This window comes from Serinus canaria, chromosome 2 (assembly GCF_022539315.1).
Source record: "Serinus canaria isolate serCan28SL12 chromosome 2, serCan2020, whole genome shotgun sequence".
NCBI classification, from domain to species: domain Eukaryota; kingdom Metazoa; phylum Chordata; class Aves; order Passeriformes; family Fringillidae; genus Serinus; species Serinus canaria.
The window spans coordinates 72,846,071-72,869,784 of record NC_066315.1 but is presented as its reverse complement, the minus strand read 5'-3'; positions in this window follow the sequence as shown (position 1 = coordinate 72,869,784).

Below are 23,714 nucleotides of genomic sequence, written 5' to 3'. Positions count from 1 at the left end.
TTTGTGCTGGGAAACCCTGCCTAGATTCCTAGCTTTGGGCAAGTGACTCAACGGCATCCTATTTTTATTGTATAGTTGGCCAAAATATCTCAAATAAAGATTGCTGAGGGGAATATATCTCTGTTGAGAACACATCTCTGGGATCATGGATATAATCTGTGATAAACTTAAGCTAACCTCTCCACTTTGGTTTGTATCTGTACTTATATGCAGGCTTCTAGGTACTGCTTGCTATTCCGTCTCTGTCTTCTGAGCTCAGACTATTTAGGACTTGGTGTCTTCACAGCAATTGTGTGTGGTATCTCTGAGTGACACTTCCATCCACAGAGAAGGAGAAATAGCAGAAGGAAGTCAGGGAGGGAGTATCTCTGGAGATCGTGAGAGAAGTCAGAGAAATTCTCTCTTCTCTGCCCATCTGTTCATCAGCTAGGGCTCAAGTGTATAGCTTTGTCACACTGCAGGCTTGCAGTGCTGGGATCCACAAGGCATTTGGAGAAAATGTAGATGAAGAGACGTTGTTCTAAGAATAAATTTAAAGCAATGTGGAAGCAGTGAGAAATGATGGAACATTACTGAGGAAATATAAGCAGAAAAAAAAAAAGTCTGCACTCGTTATTCTGATAAAGACTTTTTAGAGAACAGTTTTTAAAGAAAAGGAGGATTCTTTTTAGAAATTCTGGTAATATTAGTCAGAGTTAGATATGTTTTCCACTGCTGGGTAATACACTATGGAAAAATAAGCAAAGTGATTATGGGAAGCAATTCAGGTGCCTGAAAAATACAAGCAATCGTAGTGGTACCAGATAATTGTACTTGAGAAACTTTAAACATTCCTGTGGAGTGTGAATCGTAATTTGATTGAATTGTACCATTACAAGTGAAGGACCATACTAAGCACTATTGAAATGAAAATCATGATTTTTCAGTTTTTAAATCATTGTTATAAAGAACCTATCCATAGTTGCATGTATTTTCTACTAATAAATATGAGACAGAGGGAGAGAGAGAGACAGCAGATGATAAATAACTGTGAACTTGACACTAGGATTAGGCAAGCCACAACAGATTTCAAAGAAACATAGTATCAGGACAGGAAAATTTACTATTTATACTTGAGAAGATCATGCTGAAGGAGAAGCTAGAACCTTCCTGTTTTCCTGATAGAGCCGATGTCAGCCATCTCCAAGACAGATCTGCTGCTGGTGAAGGCCAAGCCCATCAGTGACAGTAGTACAGTAGTGACACCTCTGTGACAACACATTTAAGAAGGAAAACAGGGTTATTGTGCAGAAGGAAATGGTAGCCAGAGAACAGAGTCAGAAAACTTGAAACAACTCTGCAGATAGCAAGGTCATTGAAGAAGGAGGTGGAGGAGGCGCTCCAGGTTCTAGAGCAAAGATTTCTCTCCAGCTGGAGTAAATACCATGCTCAGACAGGCTGTTCCCTTGAAGCCCAGGAAGGTGCACAGTGGACCAGAGATCCTCCTGCAGCCCATGGAGAACCCTGCACTAGAGCAAGCAGATGCCTAAAGGAGACTGTGAACCTGGCAGCAGCCCATGCAGGAGTAGGCTCCTGGCAGGACCTCTGGAACCATGGAGAGAAGAGCTCACACCAGAGCAGGTTTTCTGGCAGGACTTTTGATCCCGGGGCAGGACACGCGCTGGAGCAGTTCCTGAACAACTGTAGCCTGTGGGAAGTATTAGATTGATGAATTTCATGGAAGACTCTCTCTGGTGAGAGGGACTCAACATTAGAGTAGGGGAAGGGCTCCTCTTCCCTCCTCTTCCCTACAATGGTGTTTGAGGTCACTCATTTCACCTTGTCTTTGCCTCTCCTTCCTCTCCTAGGAAGAAGAGGCAAAGACAAGGTGAAATGAGTGACCTCAAACACCATTTTTGTCTCCCTGCACCATGGGAGGAAAGAAGGTAGAGAATGAGGAATAAAGTTAGGCCCAGGAAAGTGGATGTGCAGTTGCAGGAATGGCCAAAAGCACGCTGGGCAGTATTCACAGGGACACAGCCAGGACATCATGAGAAAGGATTATATCCCTCTGTTAAACATGAATGAGATCCTATGTGGATTCTTTGTCCAAATTTTAAGCTCCCTCAGTGCAGGCAAAATAATGATTAAATGCTGGATCATGTCCAGCAGAAAGCTTCCAAGCTGGATGGGATAGGAGAATCTCTGTGAGGAGGGGCTGAGGGATCCAGGCTTGTTCAGCCTGGAGAAGAGATCACAGATCCACAATTTTGAAAGGCAGCAGGAACAAATCCTCTGGGTCCTGACATCGAATAGCTCATTTATGCACAGAATTACTGTATCAGTTTACATAATATGACAGCTGAGAAATAGAGTGGATAACACATGGGATTGTGTTTTTTATTGGCTGGTTCTGTCCTGTTGATACTGCTCTTTGCTTCATAAGAGCTGGTATAGAACTACTCACCTCATTAATGGCCTTCTTGTTCCTGCAACAGCAGCTGCCCAGAGGTACACTGGCAATGCAGACACAGTCTCCAGACAGGCTCCTCATGCTCAGGAGGGCAGCAGCTGAGTGCTTCTGCACCCCAATCCAGTCCTGTGTCTAACTCTGCTGCCAGAAAGCGGCAAGCCTTTTACCTGTGAAGGGTCACATGTTTAGTTATTAAAATAATATAGATGCTCTAATTTCATTAGACCAATACATTGATCTATTGCTATTAACTGGTTCATCTAACCAAGTAGCTCTGTGACTAAAATCCTCAATATGTGTAAACATTCATACATGTGGATACATTTCTTAGTCTCCAAAATATTTATTTTATACTTAGTATTAAAGTGTTCTAAGCAACAAACAAAATGTGTATACTTTACATGACACTATTTCTTAGTCAGAGTGCCTGTTTCATTCTTTAAGGAAGACATTCCTAAAGGAAGCATTTTTTTTTTTTTTCAGAATATTCAGCTTTAGCAGCTCTACCACATGACCAGCCTAAATAATTGATTATTAACCGCAAAATATTGGGAAACATGTTTTTTTCCTGTTTCCCAAATGACAGTTATTCCAGGTTGTTATCTAATTTCTAGTATAGAATCTATAAAAACACCTGTCCTTTATTGTCAGTTACTGTACCATGGTTTCATCAACTATTTCAACACTGTTTTATCCCAACAGAATTCCTTCTATTTCTGCCTTCTGTTGTCCAGTCTACTGGATGTATAAACATGAACATAAAAAAACAAGCAAACAAACAAACCCCCACTTTTGTAAGTGATTTTGATTTTAGAATTGTACTAACCATTCATTAATTACACAAATGAAGTATTGAATAGTGTCCAACAGCAAAATAAATAAAAAGGAGTTCTGTGACTCCTTGCTATCTTGCTATGCACAAGTTCTGTGACTTGTTGCTATCTGGTTAGTTGTGCATCTTTTTCAGCTCCTCTGATTTTCAGATTGCTGATAGCACAGACTGCTTGTTATGGCCAAAAATCAATCCTTTTCAAACTTTCACACTTTTTCAGACATGTCTTCTGTTACTCACAAAAAACTCACTGCAAAACCTATGACTAGTAAAAATTGTATATGAGTAATGTGCTAGATTGACAGTTGCTGGGTAAAGTTATTGGAAAACAACACAAAACACATAACTGCAATTATCAGCTACTGGACATATCCACGTCAATAAATTAGTTTCAAACTGCTGTCTGGAATGACTAAATGAATAATGAATTATCACAACTTTCACAGCTCTTTATCAGGTTCTTCATTCAAATATAATAATCTTTGACCTTTTTCTTCATTTTTTTTTCAGTATGCCTGTTCCTGTTTAGCCAACAAAATTAATCTCTAGTCTTCCGTTTTTTTGTCTGCCATACCTTTACATCTTTCCGTATATTTTTCAGACTCCGTACATCCATGAAAATGTTTCATTTTTTCAAATTAATATCTTCCTTGGTTTCAATTGCTTTTGTTTGTCTTCAGAGATTTTAAGAATTAAAAATGTAAAGAACATGTAATTTCTCTTTGGATGACTTGATTTGATTGATTGATTTGTAAGACCCCTTGCATCATTATCTTTTTTCCATTTGTTTATTGTGTATGCTGACAAGCATATTATCGTGTGCACCTGTTCTTCAGAGTTTTTCTCCCTTGTTTCACAATTGCCACTTCAAGGAAAAAACATAGAAATGTCTATTACATCCTTTCTAGTCAAGTTTGATCTCAAGTTTTGAATTCTTGGCAGCACAAAATCTCAAGTTTATAAAAAAATGTTGTTTTCTGTTTATAATCTCTTTGGGTTTTTCTGTACCTTTAATTATTGCACTGATAAAATGTCTGATTCTCACAGAATGACAAATGTTTCTCTTTATGTTAACATTTTTCCCATTGTTAGCATTCAGAGCTCTGTTGCTGTCAATGAGCCCAACATTCTGTGATTTGGTGGTAGATGCATTATCATTACAGGAATGCTTGTGAAGTAAGTGTTTGCAGCATTGTTTCATTTTTTCCCTTGCCTATTTTATTTGTATTTCATCAATGTAAACACATTTCAAATCTCAGAATGTAATTTCTTAATATTTATTTCATTACTAGCACCTTTTGCCCTTTCTCCTTCTCTTTAACACTGGTTAGAATTTCTGCTACTTCGGTTTGTTCACGGTCCTGACATGAGTTCTTGTAGAAAAGATTGTACTTTTAAACAGATGGATCTCTTAGTCATGTTAGAACCTCATGCCTTCTTTTCCTGAAATGTACCAAAAGACTAAATCTGATAGTATAATTTCAAGTGAAATGCAAGGTGAACATACTATTTCGTACAAAAAGTTTTGTTCCTCCACATGCCCCAAAAGTTCTCTCTCTGTTTTACTGACTTGAGAACATTAACTGACTGCAGGTCTGACTTACATAAGGGTGTGGAGGAACTGCTCTAGTCTCCTCTAATCTCACTCAGATTTATGCCTCAGCTTCCTAGAAAACAACAAAACATTTAAAAGATATTCAAAAATACAGTTTTTGGAGTAATTTTCTACCAATTTAGATAGGAATAGAAATTTCTCTTTTCTCTAAAAATATATTTATTCTTCTATTTCTTTTCCTTAGGCTTATCTATTTTAGGAAAAGAATAATTCTGGAAACAGTATATAAGTACAAACCATAGGAACAAGTAACCCAGAAACTTGAGTGAACAAAATAATATTTTTAGGTTTTTTTGTATTATAGCAGAGGCAATCTACATAACTAGTCTTTAAAACACAATGTTTTGTTCTGATGTATTTTGGGGGATTATGGCAAGTATACAGGGAAAAAATAAGACAAGCTAACCCGAAACCTAATTATCAAAAAAAGTGAAAAGATCTGCTTTTAGCAGGAAAATATGAATCACACTGTGGATTAACAGAGTCAAATGCTGTCCAAAACTCAAAACCAGTGACTGTAGAAGCACAGAATCATGGAATGGAGAGTGTTGGAAGACACCTTAGAGATCATCTAGTGCCCAACCCCCCACCTTGGGCAGGGACACCTTCCAGAATGCCAGGTAGCTCAAAGTCCTGTCCAGCCTAGCCTGGAACACTTCCAGGGTTGGGGCATCCACAGCTTCTCTGGACATCCTGTTCCAGTACCTCAACATCCTTATAGTAAAGAGTGTTTTCCTAATATTTAATATAAACCTACCTTCCTTCACTTACAGCCATTCCCCCTTGCCCTATCTATACAAGCCCTTGTAGATAGGTCCTCCTCAGCCTCAAAAGACATCAGAAGGTTTCCCTGTCAGAGAATACTAAACATTTTTGCCTCCAATGCCTCTCACAGATGCAAAACACAAGTTTGTTATCCTGCTTCAGATCCTTCCTTGAGATTCTTCACAGTGGCAATGCCTTCAAAATCATTTAGTACAGTCAGGTAGAGGCAAGTTGAGGATATTGCTTAGTTGATTGTGTGAGGAATATTTATTTATTTTCTGTGATCTCTGTTTATCAAGCATTCTAAGTGCTTGTATCATCAATATTTGGCATGTTGTGACAAAAAGAACCATGAGATATTTATAATAGTTGGGGTCCTTTTTGCTTCATAGTTGGACCTTTTCTCACCTGATAATGTTCCAAGACCTACAAATATGTTTTTAGTACATTGTAGTGACAAGACAATGTACTAAAAACATATGTTTTATGTTTTTAGTAAAACATAACTCTGTAAAAATAGTAATAATACCAACAGAACATTAGAACTTTAAGCTCAAAAATTAAAATCTGACATAAACTGTGCAAAGCATATGTATGCTTAGCTGAGCAATGGCTTCAGATTTGCAAAAACAGTACAGTTTATTTGCTACTGTAATGATTAAATAGAGAGAAGTCAGTTATGTTAAGTTTTAAGACTTTACATGGAGATTGAAAATTATAACCTCCTAGCTGTTTTAAAAGCCAATACATCTTGACTGTTCCTTAATATAATTTACCTAAAAGGTTTATGAGGTTTTAACAGAAAAAAAAGGCAACTTGAAGCTCAAATAAAATTTCCATTTCCCTGTTAATATCACATTTACACCATGCTATCACATTTTCTCTGCTGATTACTGTTGATTGTGATCGGAGGGGAAAAAAAGGGGCCACAGCAGCATTCAGAGTAATTTTAACTTTCTATTAGACCAGGAGTCTGTCTCACCTTGACAGAATCAAATAATTTCCCACTGTTTCCTTACCTTCTCCTTCTTTATCAGAATTTAGGATAAAATGTCAGGATTACCCTAGGGAGAAGAGGAGCTTCTATCACCTCCTGCTGAAGGACTAAATAGGCTTGCTAAGATTTATACAATCGTTACTCTTCCCAGAGAGAACGGCACACTTTTATACTAATGTAATTTCATTTTTCTGCTGAACACTGGAGACAAAATTTTTTCTCAAAATCCTTTCAAAGTACAGCTGCAGCTATATCCTTCAGCAAGCTGCAGTTTGACTTGTTAGGGTTCTCAGAAGAAAACAAGATCAATAACTTGTCACAGCAAGAAAGGGTTTACTGTCTGCAGGGTGCTGTAATATAGCATTCTGGATGAGGAAAAAAATGGGAAAAAAAAGGCCCAAACTGACAATTCTGAGTTTGTCTCTTGCATTTGGACAGGCTGATATTAAGCTAGTTAAACAATTTATTTTTGCAATAATTTAATAGTTGTGCAATTTTGCAACAACACCTTTATGGTTGGGGCTACTTTGTCAACACAATGTGTAAAAATCCTGCTGCTTTTGATTTGACTCTGTGTGATCTATAAGCAGAAAGAGGCAGTTCCTGAAAAAGCTGCTGTGATGACCAAAGAAGCAACTGAAAGTGATGGTGAGATAAAGCTTTATTAGAAATTTCTAAACTAATGCCTTCAACTTTAACCTGACTTTCCCCCTTCTCTATTTCATTGCAAGACGATGAATCTCTTACATTAGGCAGCAATGAATGTATAATTCTTTGAAATTTGAATAAAAATAGCAGCATATTGACCTTGGACTTGTATACTTTATTAAGAAATCGAGCAATTAATTCTGTTTTGTTTGCCAATTTATGTTCAAAATGCAAGAAATGTCAAGTTTAATGGCACATTCCACTGATAGGGATTGAAAGCAAATGTCTTCAACTTTTTAATTTAATAATCTGTATAATTACAAATTATTATATCATTTTACATTAGTGTTTGTATGGAATGGAGAAAAAATGTCAAATTAATTTGTGTTTGCCTCTGAAGCACATCACCTTTCTATTCACATATCCTTGAAATGAACAGCTATAGCTATAGTGTTAAAGTCCAGAAAATTCAATAGGCCTGGCTTCAACCTGAATATGGAAAGTCAGAGAGGAACTATCACAATAGGTGATAGATCATCATGTGAGGGACATCGGAATCACAAGGCAATTTAAGTTAGGAGAGCTCTGGAAGTAATTTAGTCCAACCTCCCCATTGAACTATGTCCTGTTAGACCTCATTCTTAGGTTGTTGTCCAGTTGAGTTTTGTATACATCTCACAGACTCTACGGACATCTTTGCCAGTGTTTAATCAGCCTCACAGAAAAAAATTTTCTTTTATATTTTTAAGAGGAATTTCTCAGTGTTCACGGCAGAATCTTATGTCTTCTATATGAGCCTACTTTGGAAGGGAGCCTCTGGATAACTCCAGTTTCACCTCTCTGTTGAGAGAAGGACCATAGATTAGATTAGCCTTGTCTGGCTGAGTCATTAATATTTTCAACAAGAAAAATTCCTTCACTTCTCTGGGCAGTGTGTCCCACTGTTCAATTGTCCTCAGAGTTAAGATCTTTTTGTTCTTACATACAGATGGATTTTTTCCTGAAACGAGCTTTCTTTTGCTCATCATATTGCTATATATCTTCAAGATTCTGTTTCAATTTTTCTACACTGTTCCCATGGATATCCCTCGTTAGAGTCCCTCTAGTCTTGTCTCATCTCCAGGATGAATGAACCAACTCTCCCAGGCTTTGCTCCAGGCTTTGCTTTACTCCAGAACAAAACAATCTCATTGGCCATTTGTTGGGCTCACTCCAGTATGCTGATGTCTTTTTTGTACTGTTAAGCCCAGACCCGAACACAAAACTCTAGATGTGATCTCCCAAGTGTCAGATAGAGGTGAGACCACATAAATGCACATTCATCACAGTATGCAGTCAGCTTCCTTTGCAGCCAGGACACTTTGCAGACTCTGTATCTGTGTCTCCAGATATTTATAAAGGTGTATCTATATCTGTCGGCATATATATTTGTGTCTGCGACATGGATAAAAGTCCAGAGTGTGCTTTCAGCAATTTCATGGAGGAACCACATATAGGAAGAGATAGTGAGAGAGATGGATGATATCAATAACTGTATTTGAAGACGTCTTCATAAATAGATGGATCCATGTAATATAAAGATACTGAAACATCTCTATATTGACCTATTATTGATTCTTGAGGACAACAGATACTAGTAAATGGCTGGAACTTGGACATAATATTGTTGATCATATCCCTTGGAGCCTGCAAATGTAGTAGAATTTTCAAGGCCTTATCATGCCCATACCTCATCTCATTTTGAATAAAACCATACCAAAAGACATGCTGAAGTCAAAGTAAATGACATCCACTGATGCCCTGTTGACTACAGATCCTGTCATTTTACAATAGGAAACAATCAGGTTGGCCATGTTAGATAGCCCTTGTTAAGTCCCTTCTGTTTGGTTCCCAGGCACATTTTGCTCTTCATTTACTTAGAAATAAATTCAAAGAGGATTTTGATGGACAGATTTCACAGGGACTGATGTGAGGCCAACAAAGGACATTTCCTTGGTCCTTCTTCTCACCTTCAAGAGGGATGTGACTTTTCCAGTCACCAGAAACATTCCCCAGTCTCCATGGCCTTTAAAAGCTGATAGCAGTCTCATGGTAGCATCACTCAAATAAGGAACAGAGAAATACTAACATCCAGCACTTTTTTTGTAAGTGGAAACAAACAGATTGAGGGCAGTCCTCCAAAGATAGGCTGGAGGATACTGGTAGGTATGGGGCTGGAGTTGAGCCAAAAATGTGCACTTGCAGCCCAGAAAGCCAATTGTATTCTTGGCTGCACCAAAAGCAGTGTGGAGAAGGAGGTGGCTTTGCCCCTCTACCCTGCTCTGATGAGATCCCATCTGGAGCGCTGCATCCAGCACTGGGGTCCTCATCACGGGAAGGACATGGACCTGCTGGAGAAAATCCAGAGGAGGGCAGTTGATAGATAAGATGGAGTGCCTCTAAGAATAGGCTGAGACACTTGAGGTTGTTCAGCCTGGACAAGAGAAGGCTCAAGGGAGACCTTCTTCAGGGCCTTTCATTATTTAAAGGAGACCTACAAGAAAGATGAGGGTAAACCTTTTAGCAAGGCCTGTTGAATTTGGACAAGGAGTAATGGTTTTAAACTGAATTAGATATGTAGAAGAATTTTTTATTTAAGGAAGAAATAATGATGATGATAAAACACTGGAAACAAGAGGTTTCCCAGGGAGGAGCTAGATGCATGTAGTAAGACTGTAATACACTTTTGCACATTAATAAATTGATGGGAATGCTATTCCTAATGCAATCTAATGCAGGATACTGTTGGCCTTCTTTACCATGAAGGCACACTGGTTGGTTTTGGATTTTGGTTTTTGGTTTTTTCCTTTTGTTTTGTTTTGCCTTTTTTTCAGAAAGAGAAAAGATGCCATGAGCATATGGTTGACTTACTGTTCATTAAGGCTCCCAGGTCTTTTTCTGAAAAGCTTCTGCCCACCTAGTCCATCCCCAGTGTTTACTGCCACATAAGATTATTTCTTCCCAAATGCAGGTCTTGACATGCTGCTTTGCAGACGTTTGTTAGGTTGGAGTTGTCCCATTTCTCCAGCTGGTCAAGGACTTTTTGGTACTGATTACAAACCTTTGAGCCTCATGGTTTAGCTAATTTTCAATTCACTTTCCTGTTCAATTATCTGTTCCATACCTCATCAATTTGTCAATGAGGATGTTATGGAAGATTGTTGAAAGCCACACTAAAATCAAGAAAAAAAATCTGCTGTTCTTTCATTGCGTATCAAGCCAGTTACCTAATTACAGAAGGCTCTTAGGTTGGTTAACTATCATTTACCCTTCATAAATTTTTGATGACTTCTGCAGTCAACTTCCTATTCTTCATATATCTGGAAATGGTTACCAGGATATTTCCTCACTCTTCTTCTCAGGGATTGAAATGACCAGCCTGTAGCTGCCAGGATTTTCTGTCTTAACCCTTTTTGAAGATAGCAGTGACATGTTCTTTTTTTCGTCTCTCACATTAGTCAGAATCTTTATGCCCCTTGTAGATCACCTGACCACGTTAACATATGTCATACACTACTTTATATTTGATGTGTCAGCAGCAAATTGTTCAAATGTGCAGACTTCAAGATGGACCACTCTTGAGCTTGGAGGAGATGACCCTTAAAAATCAACCAACTCTTCTAGCCTCCTTTTCTCTCCAGAAACGTATCCAATGGAATTCTTTAAGCAGATCTCTGAAAAGGCCAAAATCTCTAAAGAAGTCCACAGTTGTGATACTGCTTTTTGCCTTGTTCTTTCCTCTCTGGATCCTGACTCCACTAGTCCGTGGTCACTGCAGCCAAGGTCACTGCAGCTCTCAGCCTATACATTCTGAACATTCTGAATACTTTGTGAGTATTGTGTTCAGTAGAGCATCTCTTCTCTTCATCTTTATCACCTGTGTTAGGGAGGTGCCACCAATTCACGTCAGAAACCTCCTGTGTTACTGCTGCCTTGTTGTGTTGTCCTTCCAGCATGTACTGGGAAGATTCAAGTCCTCCATGAGAACTGAGACTTACAACTGTGAGACTTCTTCCAGTTGTATAAAGAAGGTGTAATTTACTTTTCCCCAATTAAGCAGTCTGCAGGAGACACTCACAACAGTAGTGTATATTACATACTAACTTTATGGATCAAATCCTGTATATTTCATGTTCTATTAATAATAAGTCCTTGCAGAAGGATGTTTCAGATTGATACTGCTAAAACTGGGCACTGTATTGCACCATCTAATGAGTCACTCTAATGTCATCAATGTCACTGCTGATAGTCCAGATGCTGACTCTTCATTTCTTCATGAGAAAATAAAATAAAATAATAATAATCTGCAAGTATTAATGGAAGCACTCTGATGTATATTGTAATTGCATGTTCTGTTCAGTAAAATTTTATTTTAGCTAATTTTCCAGAACCTTACTTTTTATAATTGACACTCCTCTGCTACAGAATCTAATTAGATTCCATGTCACTCAGTAAAATTGGAAACTTCATTCAAATGTAAATCACACTAGTTTAGGAATGTACAACCTGAATAATCAGATGCGTGGAATAGGAGTTATTTTAAGGCAAACAAACTATGTGATATGAAACTATGTAATCTGAATGAAAAATTTCTATGTGCTTTAGAGTTGACTTCACATAAAAGAATATGCTGCAATTTTTATTCACTATGCTTCAGAAGATAAGGTTCATTTTCCATTTTTTTTAAGGGTTATACAAAAAATTCCAACTTATTACAGTGTATTGCTTTTGTCACATTGTAAATTTATTTGACTTTGACTTGTGAAATGAGTAGGAGAAAATTCTTGTTTACAGCCTACAATGTATATTAGAATTTATACTAAGCATCTAAATGTAACAAGAGAATTTCTAAACAGGCTAAGCTTCTATCTGTAACAGACATCCAAACCAAATTGCCTGCAAATAATTTAGCACTAGATTTCCTGTGATCTTCCTGTATACTGGATGAATTAGTCTCCTTTATTTACTTCATTTATGGCATGAATGTAAACCCCTCAAAAAACAAAAACAAAAACCACATCACTGTACAGAAAACATCTTGTCAAATATAATTGGAGATAGATGCTGAAGTCTCAACAACATGACAGGTCAGCACCAACAGGAGGTTTGTGATGGGTGATCAGGGAAACTGCAGCTACAGAGCAGGAACGTGGAGGGAGACAACAGATGAAGGAGAAACACTGTTTTCACCTCACTCTCTATTGCCTTAACTACAATCATGGCTCTAAGCAGCCTCTGAAAAACAGTAACTTGGATTGAGCAGCATCAGACACCCACAAATATGATTATTGTTCTTCTATCACACTGCATGGATAATTTTTGTATGTGATCTGCACTGCTTCCTTTCAGATTCCTGGACATAATATTTCTCCCTGGAAGAAATACGGTGACATGGTTTACGTAGAATACTAGTATTTAATATACTCAGTATAAATCCAAGTAACTTGCATAAATAAAGCATAAAGTGGTGTTTGGAAAATTGGATGCTCAAATATATACTGTGTGCTGGAAAAATATATTTTGTCATGTAATTACTTTTTTTCAGTTTTGTAGAATTTCACAGTCTCATTCTTTGCCTTCCCTCACCACTGATATCTTTATTAGTTTTATTGCCACTATGTCAGAAAAAACAAAAAAAACCTCTAAAAATTAAATAACACAATTTAATTTTTATTAGTGATAAAAATTGGCTCACTGACACTCAAAAATAAAAAAAAGATTGGATTTTTTTTTGTTCATTTATGATTGACTACCTTGAGAAAAATATTTCAACTAAATATTCAGCCAGTTAGTTACTATATTACTATACTCTTTTTCTAATAGATAATTCTTTTTTAAAAAATCAGATATTTTAACTGAGATAATTTTTTAAAGCTTTCTGAGAAACCTGGTCATTCAAGTTCCTGAGAAGTTTTGGAAGTCTTAGACCAAGATAACATATAAGAATTATTACTGGTTCTCTAGTGTATTTGCTATTCCAGAGAGTTCTTTGCCAATCATGAAAGTCCAAAAGTAATGTTTTATAAACATTTAAGTACAAATACAGAGTATGAACAATAGATTCAATGAAGGGACTTAGTAAGGTGTCTTCTGATTTCACAGTCTTCATCGGACAGCTCAGCTACTGTTGTTTTTATTGTGGATTCTAAAATTATTCTTCATAAGTTTTAGAATCACACATTCAAGAATTATTCAGGATGCAATAATAAAGCTATATTTTTAAAATGTCCCCCTGAAGAAAGGTGGCGTTTTTCTTCTAAACATCCAAACTAGCTACATTCTTCTTGGTTCCCCTTGGAAAATTTATTATTTGCAGATAAATATAGATCACACATTACTGTGGTCAGAGTTAGAAATACCTGGAAAAAGTTTGAAATTAAATGTAAAGCATAATCTTAAGATTGATGTGCTTGCTATCCTCAGCAACATTACTTCAGGAATTGAACTTTGATGAGCCCCTTCCAACTCATGCTATTTTACGATATTATTTTATTCAGGTATTTCACATGCTAATGCAAGTTTTATCCTTGCCTTTATTAAAATAGAGGGTGAGTATTAGGTTTATAAATTATTTTTATTTTTTATACATTATGCATTATTCTTAACCTATCATAGAGGAGAGCTTAACAACAAAAGCAAAAGCAAAGTTTCCAGAAGCTTCATGTCAAACTTTTCAAGAATACTTGGAACAAGGGTGCTCAAAAAGGAAGAGAACTCTCTCAATATGTAGTACAGGTATTGCAGAGGAGTGGAAAAGACCAATGGAAAGACCTGCAGGATTCTATTGTCCATGTGTTGATTTATTATATTGTCTCCTAAAACAGCTTCACATCAAAAAGAGGAGAAAAATTGTAGTTGTGCAGGTAGACAGTGCAGTTCTTAGGGCAAATGTTCAAGTGTCATAAAGAAAAAAGCCTTTATGGAATAGTTGAAAAATCTCAGCACAATTCAGGCTGGAAGGAAACCCAGGAGGTCTCTAGTGTAAGCCAAAACAGGGTCAGCTGTGGGGTCAGACTCTGTTGCTCAGAGATTTATAGTCTACAGATGGAGACTGCGCACACTTTTCAGGCAACATGCTTCAGAGCTTGACTGACTTGGGGTGAAAATGTTTTTCCTAACTCACTCTTTAAAACTACCTTGCTTGAGGCCAATTGTTTCTTGTTTTCATAGCACGTAGCACTAAGAACTGAGGCTCCACCATTTTGTGATCCCCTGAGACTGGAGGATGGGTGGGTTGTTTGGAGATGATCTCTCCTCCAGGCTGAAAAATTCCCAGGCCCCTTCCTGAAGAGCTGCTCCCAGACAGGCACGACATGGCACCAGCATCACAGAAAGCACATAGCTTTGCAATTTTTGTATGTTGGCAGAAATGGGGGCTTCTGTCTCCCCATTCCTCTAGCATGTCCAAGCCCTTCTGTATGACAGCTCTGCTATTGAGTGTGTCGGTTGCATATCCACACTCCCACACAGTTTGACATTAGTTCCAAGCTTGATAAGAGAGAACTCAATCACTTCCTCCAGACTCATGCAATACTCCACTTTTGCTAGCTTCCAGTATGTGGCCCTTTTGCCCACCTCTGTAAGTTGTTTTCCATGCATTTAATTGTCCACCCCTCTAGACCATAAAGTTCCATCATAGGTAGAAGAATAGTGCAAGAGTTGGTGTCAAAAGCCTTGCTAAAGCTGAGGTAAATATTTACTCATCCATAGAAGGAGTAATTTCATCACTGAAGACAATCAGGATTGGACAGGGATGACTCAGTCTTGGTATTTCTTTGCTGATTGTTCCCAGACATCTACTTCACCTTCTGTGCCAAGAAATGTGTTTCCAGAGGTCTGACTCAAAGATTTCCCAAGGGACTGAAGCAGGGCTTGCTTGAGCTTCGTCTTCTTTGAAGGTAAGTGCAGCACTTTTCCTGTTGCTGCGGACCTCCCCTGATCTCCTCAGCTCTCCAAAGAACATAGAGAGCAGCCATTTAAGGATGACTGTCTGAGCACAGAGGCCTTGGAAACTGTTGGCAAAGTCTGAGCTAAGGAAGATACTGGATACAAAACATCAGTCTTTGCTTTGTCTTCTGTGCCTGAATCATCAAGCCAATTTAATAACAGGCATACATTTTCTTAGTTCAGCCTTGTAATAATAATGCACAATAGAAAGTCCTTTTACTGTTTTTAACATCTTTTGCAAAAAAACCCTCAAAAACATAAAAAGCCTCTGCATGCAAATCTTCAGCTTCATTCTTCCTTGTTAGGTAAAGCCAAGGCTGCCATTGATTACCATATCCCCAAACAACTTCTCTCTAGTGACTAGCACAGTCTCCTGTGTGTCATCCCAAGCTGGCTCAAGTCTGGATCAAGAAGCTGATTCTCACACCCTCTGGAAATATCCTTGACTCCCTTCCCACCATGTTGCTATGCTAGGAGATGTCATGGAGGCTTATGATCCTCACAAACTTGAGCTGGTGATCCCAAGATATCTTCAGGCAATTTAAAGAATGCTTTGGCCTCAACTCTGGCTTGTAACATATCCCCACCATGCTGTTACACTCACTGACCTCTTCTTGTATCCTGATCCATGAGTTCTCAGCTAGATCACTATCTACCATGTGGAAAGACATCACACATTTTAGGCTTCTTCACACACAGCACAATCCCCTAATTTTGTCTTCTCTGAATATCTTGCACCTGTCTCTAACTTTACTTAGGCTGTGTGAGCTACCTCAGTTCTTCCAATTACCTCACAGATTTTTTGGACTACATACAAATATCTATTTCCTCTTGATACTTCCTCATGTACAGATGTTTGTGCATATACACTTGAAATTGATCATCTTTTGTCTTGGTACTTCCTTCATGAGGTGTCTCTTCTAGTCAAAAAAAGAAAAATTAAATGCTCATTAAGATTTGTTGTTGCTTTAGCCTGTGTGTTTTCAGTAATTTGAAGAACAAAGTACTTGCTGTTTTACATCTTTCTTGCACGCATAAATATGTGCCTACAGGCTTCGAATGTCTATTTCTGAAAACAGTCATCAAACAAAGGCAAGATTGAAAGAAAACAGAAAATGCTAAAAGAATTACCCATGTGTTGGAATTTTTGATTGGAACCTTACATCTTGTGTAGTCTGAAAATGCATGAAACTACATGCCCAAAGGAACCAAAATGCATAGTTTTCATTTGGCTCCAGCAGATATTTCCACTGGTTAAACAGGAGCCAAATTCTGCATGTCTACTTGCTTTGTCTATGTTTGTCTTCCCATCTGGATTGACAGAGTGAAAGAGTGACAGAACACGCTGTGGAGAAAAAGAAACAGATTGGAAACACTTTGAACATGAGAAGAGTTTTGCTCCTGCTGAGCATTACTCCCTTGAAGCTAAAGGGCTCTATTCATCAGTCACACATTGGGTCTTTGTGAACAACCAACACTCAGCTCCCGTGGAGCCCAAGTCTGGGCAAGCAGCTTGAAGTTTTTCTGTATTACTCTTGTACAACTCAGATCTGAAAATATTCCTGTTACAATGAACTGATTAATACTATGGAAGAGAAAATGTTCACAGGGTTGTTTACACAGACTATGTAATCTATCCAGCTGGAGCACTGAATTCAAATGAATACAATTAGGAGAAGATCTACAAATCTTTAGTATGTACAGTAGCAGTAAAAAGACAGTTGATTCTGAACTTAGCATCTTATATTTTATTTTACACTATATCTCTGACAAGGTACTTTTACACTAGAAAGGTGTCTAACCTCACAGTTCTCCAGAAATTTTCTAGCTAAAAATTTTTATTGCTTTTTTTCCTTTGTGTTACCTTATCACAAGTATTACTGCTTCATTGGTGCTCCTACCTGTACCAGCCTTCTCTAATCAGTGCCACATATAATAACTTGGGATGCCTTGCACTCAGTGGACTGGAATGACATAGTTCACAGAGAATGAAGATAGGTTAAGTCTTTTAACATGCATTTTCTCTCTTCTGCCTCTACTAATCTTTGAATTATTATGCAAACTCAATATTTTATTGATAATTAGGAGCTGGAAATGAAAATTGGATTTACATTTAATGCCTACATAAAGAGAGATTAAATTAAAAAGTACTGGGGTCACCTTGTCTGATTGTTTAATGTGTAAAGACCTGAGGTTTCAGGCCTTATTACACACATAATGTGTTGCGAGATCGGACCACATTAAAGATTGAAGGAAGTACAATTCCATGAAGACATAACCTGTTCAGTCTATTCTTCTTTGGAAATTCTTCAATGAAGACTGCACTATTTGGTTCTCAGGTAGATAAGAATATTACTCAGGTAGAAATTAATACAGTGTGAATTTGAATGCGGGGGAGACTTCAATACTTAATAAGGAGTGACAGTGCTGAGAAGACACAATCAGTGAACTGAAGACAACTGTAAGACTTTCGCATCTCATAGCAAGAAAGTAGAGCCTAAATGTAAAACAATTGCAGTGCTGGGGTTAGGTGTTTTTTAAAAAATATTTTGGTGTATTGATTAATTTACTTTAATTGTTTTATTAACAATTCATATAATATTTTCTAACCTATAAAATGCATTCATTCACAAGAAAAAAGGAAATCTCAGTTCTGCCTGTCAAATATGCAGTACCATTATTAATTTGGTTTAGTTTTAAGAGAAACAGACCATCTACCATTTGTTTAATATAAATGGTTTTGTTGCAACTGTGTGTTTTAAAAGCTAGGTGGAAAAAGTTTAATAGTGTTTGGTGAAAACTGAATACTGGACACTTTTTATTCACAATAAAATTACTTTGCTCTTATAAATTATAATCCTTTCTGGATTTCTCAGAAGAAGTTGGCATTCCTTACATGTAATGTACTACTATTTTAATGTAAATAGAAATTATCACTCTTTACCTACAACTTTTACTATGGCAAGAGGTAAAGGTGAAAAAAAAATAAGAAAAGGAGTGTGTGTGTGGTGCTATACCTGTTACCATGGGAAAAAGTTGTGGCTGCTGCTGTGCTGGGTTCCTGTGGGAGTCTGCCTTTTTTCCTTCTAGCTCACTGCACAGCTTTTGGACTTGACAACTCTGTCTCAGGTCTTTATCAATCTCAGTTGAATCTTAGTCTGTCTGAGGTAAAGATTTGCATAGCACATTAGGTCACACAAATACCAGGCTGTACCTCAGGATTTCCATGTTCCCTGTTAGAAAGTGAGAAATATGGTACATTTGTAAACCTACCCAGAGCTCAAGTTTCCTGTTACTGACTTACCTAGAAATTCTATCAACCATAGCTAATGTAGGACTGACACAACTTGTAAGATTGAGTTTTCAAACAGAATGGCATTAACTGGAACTGTTTCCTGAAGATAAGTATTCAACTTGTCCCTTTTGGTAATGAAGAAATAGTTGGTAGGAAAGGCAAAACAAATTGGCAAAAACATATTTCTGTAGCAGAATATAAATACATTCCTTGCTTCTGTGGAAATCACCTGTGTTTGAATCCCTAAATATATTTATATTTTTTAACCAATTACTTTATAATTTAAAAATTCAGAAGAAGTCCTGAGATCACAAATAAAAAATCATTCTTCTTCCTCTGAGAGATTATATTAACAACTGGACAAAATTATTTTGTTCTAAATTTTTCTTTTCTGTCATTTTTTTCAAGAATTCCAATTCCTCACTGTACAAAATACTGGGCAGGAGAAAGTCTCCAGTCTTCTCAGTATTTCTGCCAAGTCTTTAGAACATTCTTACCAATGTTCAAGGAGAAAGACCAGACTCCCCTTAGGCTGAACTGGGGCAAACACCTAGATATCAGCTTCTTAAATGAGACTGTTATATAGGCTCTGGAGGCTTATTCTATCTTGAAAGTATGTGTAACTTCTGTGATTTATTAAGAAAATTGCTGCTGCTGTGAATTGCACAGCCCTTCACTACTGCCTGGTGGCAGGAAATTTTGATAGAGAAACACTTATACTGAGGAATTCTGAGGGATTTTAGAAGAAAGTTGCTAAATGTTTCAATCATATGAGATTAGCCTTTCTAATTTCTCTAATTACTCAGAGAAGTGAGATGTTATCTAGTGTCTAAGACTAACTGGGAATATTAATAATTGATAATTACAGTATGTTCTTCATTATATGGAAGGGAGCATGGGACTATTCTTGTTTGGATGTTTTAATTTACCTGGTATGTAGAGTGCAAAAGTCTGAGAGTTTTTTTGGTGCTTTTTTCTCTTTTCCTCATCCTTGACTGAACAGTGTAAACACTGTGATTTTGTGTAAGTGTGTATAAGTCATGGAATATTCTGAGTTTGAGGGCACCCACAAAGATCACTGAGTTCAACTAAAGCAAGTGGCCCATACAGGGATGGAGCCCATGATCTTGGCATTTTAAGCACCATGCTTTCAAATATCAAATTATCTCTCAAAGGAGATAATAGATGAAATAAGAAGTTAAAAATTTAGGAATCCTAACCACAATGAGCTTACTCTGATCCTTGCTTTGAATTAGCATGGAAGGCAATTATACTTTATTGTATTATTAAATATATGCCTTTTTCCTTTTCCTTTTCCTAATATAACTTCTCCATACTTAACATTTTGTCAAAAAAAAAACCAAAAACCAGTGTTTTGAGAAAGAAAAATGTCTATGGGGAAAGGAAAAACAGTTTTTTGCCATAGATAATGATTAAATACTAGCAGAAAACCACTTCCAAGGTTAGAGAAGAAGAAGAAGCAAAATGAGACCTTCAACTTCTCACCATCTAAAAATGGAAGAAGAGATACAGAAACCAGAACTGTATAAAATCAAATTCCCAAGATAAGAAGGAACTCAGATGTGGGGGTTCCTCATTGAATCTTCTATTCTGCTCTCTTAGAGAAACCTAATCTGGAAAGACAGATGAGATTTCTCCACTCTGAATATGATTTATTAATAGATTATAAATAAAGCACTACATTTACCTTTCTTTAAAGGTAAATGAGTATAGAAACTGGAAGGGACCATATGGAGAAAAAATATTCCAGTTAAGGGATGTATCATGATTCCTTATCCTGGACACTTGATACTATTAGAAAAAGTACAGAGGAAGTGTATGGCTCTTCTGTAGAGAATTTTTAAATCACTTTCTCCTGTTTTGTCAATTCTAAAATTGGAAGAAATTTTCTGTCTCAGAACTTCCCACCCCAAACAAGGAAAGAAGTAGGCAAAGAAGAGAACGCTGTTTTGTGAGGAAAAGAAGTGCAAATCTGTGTATCTCAGAACAGAGGTGGTCTTAACTATTGTTTTGTTTGAGAGCAGATTTCAAATTAATTTATTGGAACCTTTTTAAAAACAAATATATCATAACGCTACAATGAAATAATGTCAGATAAGCAATTAATTATATTAAAATAGGGTTAGAAATAATTCAAGCATGAGGGAATGTATGAATTGTGCATGACAGAATTTATTCTATTCTAAGGCTTTTTTCATTGATTTATGGTTGAGAGTTGAAGAAGAACATTAATAGTTAAAAACTATTCAGAAAAGAGAAAAACAGTTGGAAAATAGTGACTATGCAAGCAGATAATGAAGAAAAGTTTGAAGTCCTCAAACATAACCCCAGGGTCAGTATATGAGCATATTGTGTTGTTATCCATTTATTAGTCTGTCACTAACAGTTACAGATTAAACACACAAACAGAAGAATATATTATCTAAACATATACAAAACAGATATTCTAAGCATTTAGATAAAAACATTCACCATATATGAGAGAAAAGATGAAACCATTTTTTCTCTTGTAGTGCATTTCACTTCCACTTGATCACTTTTGAACACCTGGAAAATTGTATCCTACCATAACTGTCAAGTTTTGCATAACTGCTGAATTTCATTTTGTTGCCAACAACAACAACAAAAACAAACAAAACAGGGGTCTGAGGTTGAAAATTATTATTCTTCTTTTCTGGAATTCTACATCACAAATCATGTTCTGGGCTTCTAGTTTTTTATTAATTACCGTTCCTGTGAATTGACTGGAAAGCTATTCACCATACCATGTTTTTTCAGAGTTTAATTGTTTCCTTTTCTTACTTCAATACTTAAAAAAAAAAAAAAAGAAAATTGCTTGTAGAACTGTATGCACGTGTAGACAGACATTCAGCTTAAAAATAATTTGCAAAACTTCAGAATGGTTTCTCCCTGACAGAGAGGGCTACTTTGGCTTCCTTTATTTTACTTTCTTTGCCACACTTCCTCCTCCTGTTTATGAGGATATGTTTATAAGACCTGTTTATTACTTATCTAAAATCAGATATTTAAGTAAGCCTCTATCAAGAATACTTCCAATCACAATTTCCAGGAGGAATGCATAAATATATTTATCAGTGCACACACTAGTTCTTCTGTTTCACCACCTGAAGTTCTGTAAATTCACTACTAGAACAGTTGAGCTAGAAAAAGGCTTGTGTTTTCTGATCAGTGGCAGAAATTTCCCATTCAGAACTCTACTGAATGGGAGTCCCTCACTGCTTTATCTGCTGCACTGCTTCATTCATAGCCCATATTCTTCAACTTCAAATACCTAAGTCAGAAACCGGACAATATGTGGTATTTTTAAGTCATGTAGCTTTCTTTTTGGCGCAGATGCTCACATTTTAATTTTCCTAATCTGCAGACACTTGTTTGTGGTCACCCTCGTAGGCTATTTTAAAGAAAATGCCTGTCAAACATCTACAATAATCCCATGTAGCCAGGTTATACTCTAAGGATAACAAAGATTAATTTCTTCACAACATCCTTCCCAGAAACCAGTGCTGCTGCTACCATGTCATAGTCATATAATTCTTTCATTAAAAACTATGCAGTTTATGTAACCTCACTTTTCAGCCTCTGAATTTAATGTCTTGTCTCAAGTAACTGGCTTTTGACACGCAAAGTTTGCTAGTAGCAGGTGAACAGCTAGTGGTGTTCAGGGTCAAAGTGGTCATTGAGTGTTTTCAAGGGAACATCTTTGTTTTGTATTTGGTTTTTTTGTTTGTTTGTGGTTTGGTTTGGTTTTTATTAAATGAGCATTTTTAGCTGCTTATTTTGCATACTCTTATTTTGTTTCTCACTTAGGCCACATTTAAAACTTTTACCCCAAGTTTCAGGTAAAAAGTCTGTCCTGAAGCATATCTGACGAATTACTATATTAATAGTGTATTAATGTCACAAAAATAATTTTTACTCCTCTAAATTTCCAATTTGTTTCGATATAAAAGCCTCTAATATTTCAGAGGTTTATGTCATACTGGGACTTTTGGGGTACAGCAAGACAAAGAAAGAGTCCTATCCTTCAGTCTTTCAAGATCAGCAGCCACAATTTTAATAGTTTTTTTGACTGAGAGACTTGAAAGAGACTGATTACTCCTTGAAAAGTGATCCTTTCTATTCTAGAAAGCAAAGGCCAGCATATGAATGTTTTAATAAAAATATCAACTGTCCACATGATTTGCTAGGGCTGACTGAAAACCTTTGAAATCATGATGGGAAACATGGAGATGAGGTAACTGGAATATCCCTCACTTATAAACACACAAGGTGACAAACACAGCACCCAGAACACAGACCAGGTTTTAGTGGCGCTTTCGGGAAAGCTGAAACGCCTGACAGATTTCCATTCTGCTCTTTAGATGCACTTCCCAGGAGCTCTGATGGCTCCCCTGATTAGATTAATAGTACCATGGTGAGAATGTATTTATTTCCATGGATTTAGAAGCTCTTTGGAAGCTCATGGATTTAGGTTTGCCTTTGACAGAAGACAGCAATGACACTCATCCAGATTACTAAAAGAGTTCAGGCTTGTTTCCGTGTCACTAATGCCATTAGTGCTTCAAGATGAAAGCCAAATTAAACTTTTGGTATTAACTGGGAGGGTGCATAACTAAAGCCACTTAGTAAGAAAGATATTTAAATTTGAAAAACATTTAATATGTTTTACTTCAAAGCAGTCAACACTGCCTGTATAAATACAACTCCTGCAAAGTTTGTCTGAAACTAAAAGGTGTCCAAGATGCAAGACCTCAAGACCTATTTTAAATAAGTTTATGCAAAAAGGAAAAATCATTATTTAGTCTCCAAAAAAGTGGACTCTCCATTGAAAAATTTGCCATGGTCACTGTGGTTTTATGCATATAAATTTTATGGTTTCCTTCCTTGGTTGGGATTTTTTTTTTTAACTTTAGAATATTTTAAATTGAAAACATTATAATTTTATCTCATTCCTAAAATATGTCCTTATGGCTCTGTTTCAGGTTTTGGAAAATTACCTAGTTATGCTAAGATTTCCTCTCATTTGACCAAAAATTGTGGATGAAAATCCAATTGAAAAAAAAATGGTGGTTAAGAATTTGA